Here is a 13580-nt window from a genome sequence, read left to right on the forward strand (position 1 = left end):
CGGGCCCCCGCCCCCCCCCCCGGGACGGGGCGGGGCGAGGCAGGACGCCGCGGCCGTTGGGCCGCTCCCCTGCGGGCGGGGTGGATGGAGGCCTCCCTGGGCGCCGCCTGGGTGGACTGCTGCGGCCCGGGCTGCGGGTGTGGGCGCGTTAGGCCGGCAGGCTCGGGCTTCCGCTCCACGGGCAATCTGCGCCTCCGCTGAGGCCGAGGTTACCCCGGAGCTGCGCTGTGGTTTCTGGCTGCTTTGCCTTGGGGGTGTGGGACCGGCGTCAGAGCCGCGCTCCCGGCCAGCGCGGCCCTCGTCTACCACTCCCCCACTCCTCCGCCCCAGGGCTCTGAGAAGGGGAGCTTGGGGGCGCGGAGGCTGCTTCCCCGGCCCGAGGCGTTTTTCCTGTGTAGCAGAACCCCCAAACCATTGATTTTTTAAACAGGCTAAAAAGAGAACTGATAATGCATAGGTGCTTAGGAAGCAAGGCTTTTGTCGCGTTTAGCTGGTAGTGAAAGGAGGCAATAGGAAAGCAAGGGTAGCAGGGCAGGCAAGAAAGTGATTGGGCCGGATGAAAATGCAGACAGTTTTTTGCTAGGCCAATTGACTGCGAGAACTTGGAACCGCTGAACTCCTAATTATGCCTTAGGGAAATACCCCCTACCCCCGCCCCACCGCTGCAGTGTTCATTTGCTCTTCATCAAATACAATGGTCCCACTTAGTGTGTTTCCATTCTATTCATTTTTATAAGTTTTTGTTGCAGTAAAGCATAAAAAAGGTCAGAATTACGAGTTCACGGGCTCACACGGAGCTCCGGGGTGCTCTGGGTTTCCCTAAATGGGCTGCACTGTCCTTTTTAGGACAGATCATCTTGTCGACCCTGACGGAGCACGGGAGCAGGATGTACATATCACTAGCATTTTAGTTTGAGAGGCCTGAAGCTTCAATAGGAAATCAGAATTGAGACATTTTAAGTCCTCCGATTTATTACAAAGCAACATTCATTGTTCAAATAGATTTTATTTTGCAGTTTAAATAACAGGCCGTTATTAAATAATAGGATGTACATGCAGGGTGTTTTCAAACTGTTAAAAGGTAATTTTTGAGAAAAAAAGTTCTAATACTGCATTCCTTCAAACTGGGCATTTCTCAATAAACTTGTGGTTTGTAGGTTATTTTCTAGCCAAAGAATTGACCTGTTTATTGACACCATGGTAAGATCTCAAAAGCACAACTTTATACCTGTGGTATTAAGTGCCACAAATAGTAGTGGAGAAGACCATGAAAGGGGAACAGATAAACCGCCCCTAAAACTTTGCTGTACTGTATAGCCCAACCACTTGCCAGTTTTAAAGCTTCTCTCAAAGAGGGTGTAAATAAATGGTGTTCTGCAAACTTCTGCTGAAATACTCCAGCAGCAGAGTAAACACTGTGCATGTTTTAGGTCCACGATGACAATTTCTTTTTTATCTTAAAGATTAATATGGGGGCGCCTGGGTGGCTCAGTCGGTTGAGCGTCTGGTTGAGCGTCTGATTTCGGCTCAGGTCATGATCTCACTGTTGGTGAGTGTGAGCCCACGGTCAGGCTCTGTGCTGACAGCTCAGAGCCTGGAGCCTCCTTCAGATTGTCTCCCTCTCTCAAGTTTTTAAAGGTCAATATGAACTTTGCACTGTCCTCAAAGATCTATACCTTTTTAATGTAAAAATTATGTAAAATATAAAGTTTTATCCACCTTGACCTTTTAAGATGTGCCTTGTAAACGCTACATGTCCCGGAATAGGGGGATGCGCTTTCCCCAGCTTGAGAATTCCAGACCTAGAGGTAGAAAGTAAAGGAGGTTTCTAAGGCAGGTATGTGGCATTGGCTGGGGATCAGCTTTGCAGTTGGAGACCTGCCATCTCTTACCTGTCTCAGTGCTGCATCCCAAGGCCCGCTGGCCTTTCCCTGAAGTCAACTTGGAACATTGAGCAAGTAGTGTGGTTCCAGCCTGTCACTGTAAAGGAAGGACTGCTGGTCTGCCGGCGACTTTACCATAAATTTCAGAGTGCACGCGGCAGAAAAGGGAATTTATCCCTTTTCCTAATTCCTTATGGTCGCTAAGTATGACTCTGAAAACCTAAAAAGTAATTGAGAGTTTTTATTTTCCCAAAGAAAAAAAATTATAAACATTCTAAGCATTAGCTCGAGAACATTTTCTAAGCCTTTTTTATGTTCAAGTTAAGTTATATTTTTATTAGCAAATGAAACTTAAATAATTGAAATATTACTTTGAATCAATAGCAAATAAGAGCTAGTGTTTTACAATGCCAATATGCCATTGAGAGATGGAGCCAGTAGCCGCAGAACCAGGAGTTGGCAGTCCAGGATATTTTAGGACTTTTTTTTTCTGTTATGAAGGCCAAGTTAGGGGCTAGTATTTACACTCAAGCACATAATTCCCAGTTCATGTGGATGAGGTACACATCATATAACTTTCTGACTTCAAGAAAGCCCAGTGTGCAAAGACAGGAACTTATAAAGCATTTTTATATATCTGACTACTCACAAAATGGTTCTTTTTACTTTGTAAGAGGTTTTACTTTACAAGAGGTATAGTTCCATTAAATTCTGTACATGCCTAAGCTCTGCACCAAGCAAGGATGAACTATAAGAATCATCTGAGAATAGTTTCAAAGTATATTTGTGTTCTACACCATGCCTACCTAGATGCTTAGATTCTCTGAGCCCCAGAGTAATTTCTGAAAGGGGTTGTCTAAGTGTGTTCTACAGACCGTTGTGAATCTCCAGGACCCCCTCAGGGTTCCATGAGGTCAAAACAACTTGTTTAATAATAAGATGTGATTAGCCTTTTTAGCTGTTGATAAAATGGGTCAACGTTGGAAAGATCTGCATAACTCGATGAGCTGACATTTTCCAGTGACCGATGGGTGATGTTAAACACTGTGCATAGGTAAAAGATCTGTTAAAAGAGCAAGAGAGAGCAATGAACTTTCCTTCCATTAGAGTAGGAAATTTTCATTCATTATGTATTTTTAGATCGCACAGCTAAACTGCAAGAAACTGCAACTTACCAAGTTTTGGTGTAGTATCAAAGAAAAATGTCCACAATCACCTAGAAAAGCTATTAAAATATTTCTTTTTCCAACTGCATATGTGGGTGAGGTTGGATTTTCTTTGATATTCAACCAAAAAAGATATCACAACAAAGTAAGTGGAGAGGCAGAGTAAATGCAGAATCCAGTTGTCTTCTATTACAGAGATTTGTAAAAACAGCAAATTTAAGTTTTCAATTCTGTGTGATCATATGTAGGTTTCCTTAAAGTTGATTATAGCATAATGCCTTTAGAATTATCACTTTAATTAATATCAAGTCTTTATTAGCTGTAAATCTCTGATTTGTGGCTCCTTGACACAGCCTATCCCGGAACTACCTCCTTCTGACCTTCACTTAGAAATTAAAAACTAATTCCAATGGTAACGTCAGCAACACGTAATTGAAAAGGCAAACTCTTACAAATTCAATGTTTTTCAAATTCAAAATAAGAGCTATTGATTAGTTTATGTCCCACCTTTTCCTATTTACCGTCAAGGAGGCTTGACTAAAGAAATGTTAAGAAAAATACATCAACCTGTCCCCACAACTAATTAAGACACATTTCCTAGCTTTGAGATACAATTTAAAAACATTAAAATTCAAATGACTAGTCCCATTCAGGTTTACTTTATAGGCCCTAAATATTAATTATTAATAATACTAATTGAAAAAGCAGTTTTTTCATCATGGTAAGTGGTCTGAACTACTTGAAAGAATCAATCTTACTTGTGGGTAGTGCTTTTTCTGTTACTGATGTGTCCTGTGCATTACAGTATTCATTTATGCTTCACTTAAATAAAATTAAGGACTTGAGAGGACCCTTTTAGTGCCCTTGAAATGGTAGTCTAAGTGGTGTTTAGTATCTTAGGAGAGCTATTATCCTCAAAAAGTGAGTCATCAGTTCCCAAGCGCTGTTTTGGTCTTCTCTCCTTATACTGAAAACGTAGGAGGAACTTGGGTTGTCAAACATAATATGATGGTATTTGTCCCATTCAGCCGCACCTCCAAACGATGAGTAACTTCTGTAAGGATCAGCTCCACCTTTGCTGTGTGCTGGAAGCTGAAAGCTTCCACATCTAGGGAGTGTCGCACTATCAGTGTGGGAAACAGTGGTGAGGCATTAAATTATATAAACGGTCATTTGTACTTAGCTCTGGAAAGTGTTTTTTACTTATTTCCACATGTGTCTTACACCCTCTGAGTTTGCTTAAGGAAAAGAAAACTTTGTACACATGTACATGCATAAAGAAGGCATTCTACGAAAACCCACTTTTAAGAATGGTCTCCCCTCTCCATCTCCACTTTTGTTCAGTGCCTTTCTGCTCACTATTCTGATTTAAGAAAGACAAATGATTTTTTTTATTTAGTTTTTTTTTTTTTAAGTTCCATTTGTAGTGTTAATTGGTTGAGGGCTTTATATAGGTCTTCAGTTTCATGTCAGATTTCATGTCTGCCCTGGGTGACTAGGATTAATTAGTGACAGATCTGTGGAGCCAAGTAGTACAGAGGAAAACGTGTGAAATTTACACCCGGAAGACCAGGACTCAGATGACTTCTGTTTGCCGTTATAACCTCTCTGAACTATCATGTAGTAATTTAATGTGGTGACTTTTGGAGTCAGATGCACCCGGCTTCTCCAAAGACTCTCAAGACATAAATCACAGCAGGACTTCAGAGCTCCAGACCAATATAACCAAAGTATACTTCACACCTCTCCTTGGTCATCTCAAAAGTATCTTGGTCCCAGCACATCTGAACATAACCCTTGCGATCTTCCCCATAAAGCTGCCTTTTTGCCTGTCTTCCCTCTCCTGGTGGGAATCCCCACGATCTCTCCAGTCACACGAGCGAGAAATCTAGGAGTTATCTTGGACACCTCAATTTCCCCCACCCTCCTCCCTCTAACTCACCAACCGATTCCGTTGAGTTTTTATCTTCTAACTACATTTCGAATCCTGTCCCTCTCACCCCATCCTGATGGCCACCACCCAGTCTGTCTTGTCTCATCTAGACCATGGGAAGGTTTCCCCTCACCTGGCTCTTCACCACTCCCGCCTGCAGTGTGGCCATCCTGTCACTTCCGCTGCAAAATCCCCTCTGGTGCCTCCCTGTTGCTCTTAAGATAGGAACCGAAATCTTTAAGAAGACCTGAGTCTCCAACTTCACCTAGCCTATTCCTTTCTGGCTCTTTGCCCTTCAGCCACACGGACCTTCGTTCAGTTCCCCAGTTGCATCTTGCTCCCACGTGTCCTGGGGCCTTTGCAGATGCTGACCTCTGCCCAGAATACTCCATCCTTGCCCAGTTAACTCTTCTTCAAATATCTGCTTAACCAAGGTCTCCTCACAGAAGACTTCCCTGACCTCCAACCCCCAAATTGGACCCCAGTGCCTTATATTTTTCTTCACATTGTACATTTGTGTACTTGTTCGATTCTCCCCCCTTGAACTCTGTCTGTATTCTGCATACCCTTGCATCCACTGTGCCTGGCACCTCAGAAGGCTTTCACCAAAAGCATGACGACTTCCCAGATCTGCGTCTTAGGAGCTGGCCTACATGTGGGCAAGTTACTTAACTTTTCTAACTCTGGTAGATTCCTTCTGGAGAGAGGGTAATTGGTCCTTGGTACATAATAAGTGGTCATTAATTATTAGTGCTATGGTTATTAATATTATAATTAATACTGAATAGCGAGGAAATGATATACCATGGTATTGTTGAGGATTAAATGAGGAGTGTAAAGAGTATACTGTAAAGTATAAGGCACTATTCAGAACTTAATTGAAGTTCTGAAGTTCATGAAGAAGGATGAAGTGACATTTACAAATAAAAGACTTGGTTGGGGGCCTGGGTGGCTCATTCTGTTGAACGCCCGACTCTTGGTTTCAGCTCAGGTCATGATCTCGTGGTTTGTGGGATCCAGCCCCGCGCTGGGCTCTGTGCTGACACTGACAGCGAGGAGGCTGCTTGGGATTCTCTGTCTCCCTGTCTGACCCTCCCCTTCTCGTGCGTGCATGCTCTCATTCTCTCTCTTTCTCTCTCAAAATAAATAAATAAACTTTAAAAATAAAAAACTTGGGGCATCTGGGTAACTTAGTTAGGCATTGGATTTTTGATCTCAGTTCAGGTCTTGATCTCAAGAGTCATGAGTTCTATTTAAATTTTTTTTTTTCAACATTTATTTATTTTTGGGACAGAGAGAGACAGAGCATGAACGGGGGAGGGGCAGAGAGAGAGGAAGACACAGAATCGGAAACAGGCCCCAGGCTCTGAGCCATCAGCCCAGAGCCCGACGCGGGGCTCGAACTCCCGGACCGCGAGATCGTGACCTGGCTGAAGTCGGACGCCCAACCGACTGCGCCACCCAGGCGCCCCAAGAGTCATGAGTTCTAGACTCACATTGGCTTCCATGCTGGGTATGAAGCCTACTTAAAAAAAAAAAAAAATCAAAAACTTTTGCCAAAATATAGCTCCCTTTCCATTGATGTGACTTTTTAGGTTAGTCTAGGATCATCAGAAATTTAACTTCCCACACAGCACCCAGCTAGTCAGAGGCCAAGCCATGTCTGGCACTCAACATTCTTCTCTCTGAACATATAGTTATTAACAAACATATAGTTTTTTTAAACATCAGACAATATTCTAGGTACTTGGAATAAAGTAATAAATGATAAATAGGACTCCATGCTGGCTTTCTGGAAGCACCAGGCAGACATAAGTAGACTGGCATGTTCACAGGTGCTCCAGAGGGAAGGAGAGCTTCCTGATCTTAAGGACCCGGAAATTCTGCAGAAGACTAATAGGGCTGGGGCTGGGGGGCGGTAAGTGGTGAGTCCCTCTGGAGGTGGCTCGTTCGAAGGTCTGGCACAGAGGTTCTAAGGCCCCCTTCAAACGGGCCTCCTTTCCTGACAGTGGGAATAAAATCAGGGGCTGAACTCAGCTTTGAGAGCGAGGCCTCTGAGCAGGGAGTGTTGCAAACTGCTGGGAGCCCAAGATTGGTCTGAGCTTCTGGACCTTCTGGTTGTAAAGAAAAATGCCCCTCTTCAGCTTTATCTCATTTCATCCAGCGTTTCTGAAGTGAGCGAAATAACATCACTTTGTCGCCATGATCATTAACATATTCAGATGAAACTGGGCTTTTGGTGATGCTTGAATTTCCGAACAAGTTGTATACTTGATCACTTCGTAAAGATCATCAAGTAGATAACCTTATATCAAGAAAAGAACCAGACACAATTTAATGTCATAAAATTTCATGTAGTAATTTTTTGTGCATGAGAAAATTTATTCCCTATAATGAATATAGTGCCAACAACCCTTCCTTCAGAAAAGTATTCTGACCTTATGTCTTTTCTACCCATTTATATTTAGAAGTCCCCCGTCCTACAGGGTACCTGAGTAGCTCAGTCAGTTGAGCATCTGACTCTTGATTTCGGCTCTAGTCATGATCTCACAGTCATTGGATTGAGAAGCCCCACTCCAGGCTCTGCACTAGGTGTGGAGTCTGCTTGGGATTCTTTCTCTCTCTCTCTCTCTCTCTCTCTCTCTCTCTGCTCCTTTCCCTTGCTTGCATGCTCACTCTCTCTCTAAAATATATATATATATATTTAAAAAAAAAAGTCCCCCATCCTACAGGTTATGTGAATATTTTATGACTTTTCTTGCAGAATAAAGAGGGACTGATACTGTTGGACCCCTAGTTTTGAGGTTGGTTGATTGGTTTTTAGTAGGTCTGTGAAATCGTAAAGTCTGGAAACCATTAGTTTGGATCAGCAGGAGAGTATGTTGTGCAGAGTTAAGCAGGGGTTGGGTCATGCAGGGCCGGGTAGGCGGTGCTGAAGAATTTGGGTTTCATCCTAAAGGCAGTAGGGAATCGCAGAAGGATTTTAAGCTGGTTAGTAACATCAGATTTGACCTTTGGAAAGATCATCCTGGCTCTTCCCTGTGGATGGATTCAAGGGCAAGAGCTAGAAATGAAGAGATGAGTAGGGAGGCAGAGCTAAGGTGGTGGGGGTAAGGAGTTGAAGTCGGTGAGCCCCGGGTGACTGACTGAGGAGTGAGGGAAGTGAGGCCCTAAGTGGAGTGGAGATCCCTGCCTTGGTCAAAGAGTGGATGGCTGTGCCGTGCACTAAGCTAGGGATACAGAAGGAGCAGGTTTGTGTCCGTGGCTTTTGTTGTCTTTGGGGGGAGATGAGGGTGAGGGGAAGGGGGACTTGAGTTGTCTTGCCTATCCTGAATTGAGGGGGTGCTGCGGTATGGCCCAGCGGAAGTGGATTGGATCCCCACAGGGAGTCCACGGAATGAGAAGCAGGCTGTGGACAAAAGGCAGAGGGGCATCAGCAAAAGAGGAGTCCTTGGTGGCGATGAAAATAGAACAGGCAGAGGTGATAGAAAACCAAAGCACAGTGGCCTCAGAGCCCAAGACAGTATTTATGGAGCAGGAGGAAGGGTATTAAATGCCTCAGAGAGGTCGAGTAAGCATGCTCTGTGGGGCTGGGGAGCAGAGGTCCTCTGTGACCTTGCTGAGCCATTTCAGCGTGGGGAATGGTGGGGGGTGGGGGCACAGGAGTGATGCTGCTGGTCAGCAGTTGGTGGGAAGGGAAGAGCAGACATCCATTTCCACAAAGGGGGGGTGACCTCCACCAGAACCCCCCCCCCCATAAAAGATGTGCCGTCTCAGCCAGTGCAGCATAGGCTGCATGGAAATGGCTCTGAAGGGGCCTTGAGGAGGAAAGACTTCAGATGGCAGTGCTGTTGGCTGGGGGGCACTGCCTGAGATGCCCCCAGGCTTGGGGACCCCCCCCCACTCTGTCTTCTCGGACTCATTCACATGTGTGAGACTCTAGGGCGGAGTCTTATTTTTCTCCCTGAGAAAGGTTTCTTTGGTCTCTGAAGTACCATTTTTAAAAATGTACACGGTTTTGTGTTTCCTATGTGAATTTGGAACATTCTTTCCATTTTCCCTCCTCTTGTTTGGTTTTTTTCCCATCCCTGAGACCCCTGTACATGTGTTCTTCCCTCTATCTGTAAAAGACATGTTCAGTTTGTTTCCTATTCTAGATTGAATAGGAGATCTCTAAATTGAGATCCTAAAGTAACTGGTAGACTCCCTTAAAAAAAGAAACCTCTCATAGTTTTCTCATGGCTTAATTCTTATGGTCTTAAAAAAAAACATACGTTTGTTTGTGGAATGAGAAGCCCTACCTTTTGCTCTATGGAAGGAGAGGCTGTATATCCATTAATGTAAGAACAAAAACTTCAAAGTCCTGTCAAACACTGATCAGTTTGATGACATTAAAACATAAAATTATATGTCAGAAATCTCTGTAAAATAAAATTAAAAGAAAGTGAGAAAAATATTAGCGGCATGCGGTAAAGGGCTCGTTTTTATTACGTTACGAAGGGTTTTTACAGATCAATAAAAAGACAAACAACCTGATTGAAAACCAGGCAGAGCTCATGAGGGGAATGCAGGAGGAAATGTAAATGATTGATAAACACAAAAATATACTTCCTCTCATCATTAAATCCATAGAAGGTAGGAAAATGAGCGTGGATTTGGCAAAGATTCTCAAAGACGTGGCCATAATACCCAGTGTGGCCAGAGTGTGGAGAAAGTGGCGGAGGGGTTGGTGGATGGACAACTCACTATTGTGTGTCCGTGATCTTTGAATTTCTCGTAACAAGTACATATACTTAAAAGCAGCGATAAAAACAATATTTCCGAGGGGAGCCTGGGTGGTTCAGTCGGTTAAGCGTCCGACTCTTGATTTTAGCTCAGGTCACGATCTCGCGGTTCGCAGTTCGAGCCCCATGTCGGGCTCTGCGCTGAAATCACAGAGCCTGCTTGGGATTCTCTCTGTCTGCCTCTCTCTCTCTGCCCCTTCCCGGCCTGCTCTCTGACTCAAAAAATAAATAAACATTTTTTAAAAATGTTGTTTAATCATGTTATAAGAGGATATAAGAATATTTCCGATTAATTGTAAACATACTTGCACATAGCACGTCCCAGCAAATCAAGTGACCCTGTTGAAATCTCACTTCTTGTGCTTTCTGATTCTATAATCAAGGGCAAATCAGCTAACCTCTCAGCCTGTTTCCTCATATATAGAATACGAATAGCAGTAATACCTCAAATACCTTAGCGCGAAATTAAACGAAGAGCATATGGAAATGAATGGTCAAGGAAATACTCCTTAAATAACAGCCACTCTTGTCATCATCATCAAGAAATAAATAGTAATATGTTCTCGCACTTGAAGCTGCTGTCTGTCCGTGAATGACACCTGAAACCACCTAAACATGTAGGGAACCATGATCAGAGACAGAACACGTGAAGTAGTGTTCGCAGGTTGCTCTTTGAGGTGTATTATACTTTCTTGTAGAGAAAGGCAGGTTAGTAGGATGGAAAAGGAAGTCGTCTGGCGCTTTTCAGAGAACAGCCTTGAAGGTGAGCTTCTAAAAGTTATATCCTGGTGGAGGTCAGGTTCGAGTGATGTTTCTTTGTAGTCCCTGCCACCCTGCAACCTGGCACCGTCTCTTGTTTTCATCCTGAACCCCAGGCCTCGTTTTCTGTGTCCCCTTCCTAATCTTAGCGCTTTCCCCTGCACAGGAAATATTGGGGGACGAAGGTCCTGATGCTTTCCACAGATTTGAACGTGTAACTGAGCCTACGGTGTAGGTCTGGGTACCCAGATTGCTGCAGCCTTAAGTGACCCTCCTGCCTTTCATGTTTGGATGTAACTCTGGGTAGAAAACACGAGACTTGACATCCTCCAGTCTTGCCTTGTGACCTGATCGGTCTCTTACGGTATTGATCCGTCTCGTTCGTTCCTTTCAGGTAGCACTTGTTAATTTCTGAATCTGCCAGATCATCCCTAGAACAGGAAGGAGAGTGGGGAGATCAGTACCAGCTTAGTAAGAATTGCCATGGTCTGTTTTTTTTAAAAGCTTATTGATCATGATCATGTATTCTCCAAACTAGCTTTCCCAATTCTGTAGTTAAACATCATAGTTATCCTTTTTTTTTTTTTTATTAATCTGGCTAATTAATTGATGCGTGGTGGGTTTTTCTTTTTTTTTACTTTTTATTTTTAGACAACTATAAATACACGTGCAGTTGCAACAAATAATAGAGATCCCGCAAGCCCTTTACCGAGTTTCCCCTAGTGGAAACTCAGTAAACTGAGTTTCCTACTTGCTAAACTGTGCTCCCACATCCCGGCCAGGGTGCTGACGTTGACACAGTTGAGCTGCAGAACATTCCTATCACAAGGATCCTTCATGTCGCCCTTCTGAAGCCAAACGCATTTCCCTCCTGCTCCCCTCACCCTCTGTTACTAATCTGTTCTCTGTTCCTATGATCTTGAAGAATGTTAAATACGTAGAATCATGCAGTATGTGACCTTTGGGGATTGGCTCTTTTCCCTCTGCATAATTCACCCACCTTGCTATATGTACGTATCAGTAGTTCATTTCTCCTTGCTGGCTGTGTTTGTTTCCTGTGGTGTGGGCATACCACACTGCTTAACTGTTCATCCGCTGGGGGACACCTGGGTTGTTGCTAGTTTTTGACTATGAGGAATAAAGCTGTTGTGGATATCCACGGGTAGGTTTTGGTGTGAACATAAGTTTTCATTCTCTGGGATAGATGTCCGTGAGCATAATTGTTCGGTAGGACGGTAGTTGCATATTGAGTTTTTCTAAGAAACTGCTCTTTTCCGGAGTGGCTACACCACTTTACGTTCTCCCCAGCAGTGTTTGAAGAGTCTGCTTCCTTGACATCCTTGTCAGCATTTGGTGTTGCCATTACTTTATTTTGGCCATTGTGATAGGTTTATAATGAAATCTCATCGTGGTTTTCGTTTGCTTTTCCTTAATCGCTAATGATGTTGGCAATCTTTTCATGTGTTTATGGACCATTTGCATATCCTCTTTGGTGAAATGTCTCTTCAAGCCTACTGCCTATTTTCTGAATAGATTTTTTTTTCCTGTTGGGTTTTGAGAATTCTTTGCATATTCTCTATATACCTGTCCTTGGTCAAAAGGTTTGCAAAGGTTTTCAAATATTTTTCTCCTGGTCTCTAGCTTGCCTTTTCAGCCTCTTTTAACAGGACCTTTCACAGAACAAAAATTTTTAATTTTAATGAAATCCGACTTACCATTTTCTCCTTTTATGGATCATACTTTTGATGTTAGGTATAAAAACTCTGTATCTAATGCTAGATCCCTAAGATTTTTCTCCCATTTTTTCCCCCGAAAGTTATAGTTGGGTGTTTTACCTTGGAGTCTGTAATTCATTTTGAGTTAATTTTTATAGAAGGTATGAAACTTAGGTCAGGGCTTTTTTTTTTTTTTTTTTTTTTTTTCTCTATGTCCAGTTTATCTACGCCATTTGTCAAAAAGATTGTTCCTGCACTGAGTTGCTTTTGTGAGTTCGTCAACAATCAGTTGCATGTATTCATGTGGATGCTCATCAGCCCTGGGTGCTCATTCTGTCTCACTGGTCTGCATGTTTGTCCCTTCGACAATACCACACAGTCTTGGACACTGTAGCTATCTGATGCATCCTGAAGTCCGGCTGACTCACCCCAATTCGCTATTCTTTTTAAAAAATTATTTTAGCTCTTCTGGTTTCTTTGGCTTAACATTATACATTTTACAATATCCCTATCTATAGCAACAAAAAAATCTTGCTAGAATTTTAATAAGAATTGTGTCAAACCTATGTACAGACTTGAGAAAAATTTATGTTCTTACTGAGCCTTCCTAACTGTAAATACGGTACATCTTTCCATTTTGTTAGATATTCTTTGATTTTTTTTTTCCCTTCAGCGTTATAGTTTTCAACATACATGTTTTGTTAGTCCTATACATGTTTTGTTAGATTGACACATATGTATTTCAGTTTTTGAGTGATTGTAAATGGTATTATATTTCTAATTTCAGTGGCCACAAGTTCAAAGTTAGTGTATAGAATTACAATTGACTTTTTCATGTTAATCTTATAGCCTGTCCGTGGTGTTGCCAAACTCATTTATTAGTTCCAGGCGTTTTTTTGTAGATTCCATGGGATTTTTTTCTGCATAACAACAATGTCATCTGGAAATAAGGACAGTTTTAGTTCGTGTGTGTGTGTGTGTGTGTGTGTGTGTGTGTGTCTGTCTGTCTTTTATTTCCATTCTTCCTTTATTGCAGTGGCTAGAACTTCCAGTACTATGTTCAGTACTGAGAGTGGGCAACTTTGCTCATGCACAGTCTTAGAGAGAAAGCATTCGCTGCTTATAACATTGAGTCTACTGTTAGGTATAAAGCTGATCTGTGTGTAGTGAGCTGTTATAAATACTCTTTGCGGGAAAGGAGCAGTCTCCTGATTTGATGAACCGTCCCCTTTGGAGGCACTTCCCCTGCTGGATTCAGGCCAAGTGGTTTGCTACGGTGAAGTGTAAGGAATGAAGACCTTAGAATCCGGACTCAGAACACGCAGATTTAAATTTTGGCT

At 42.9% G+C, this 13580-nt stretch overlaps 1 protein-coding gene across 3 annotated transcripts in view; it reads left to right on the forward strand.

Moving 5' to 3' along the window:
- ZBTB2 (zinc finger and BTB domain containing 2) overlaps positions 1-13580 on the forward strand; it is a 28785-nt gene that overhangs the window by 6193 nt on the left and 9012 nt on the right. The window lies entirely within an intron of this gene.

The sequence above is a fragment of the Herpailurus yagouaroundi genome, unplaced genomic scaffold, assembly GCF_014898765.1.
Source record: "Herpailurus yagouaroundi ecotype Mexico unplaced genomic scaffold, PumYag 198, whole genome shotgun sequence".
Classification (NCBI taxonomy): Eukaryota; Metazoa; Chordata; class Mammalia; order Carnivora; family Felidae; genus Herpailurus; species Herpailurus yagouaroundi.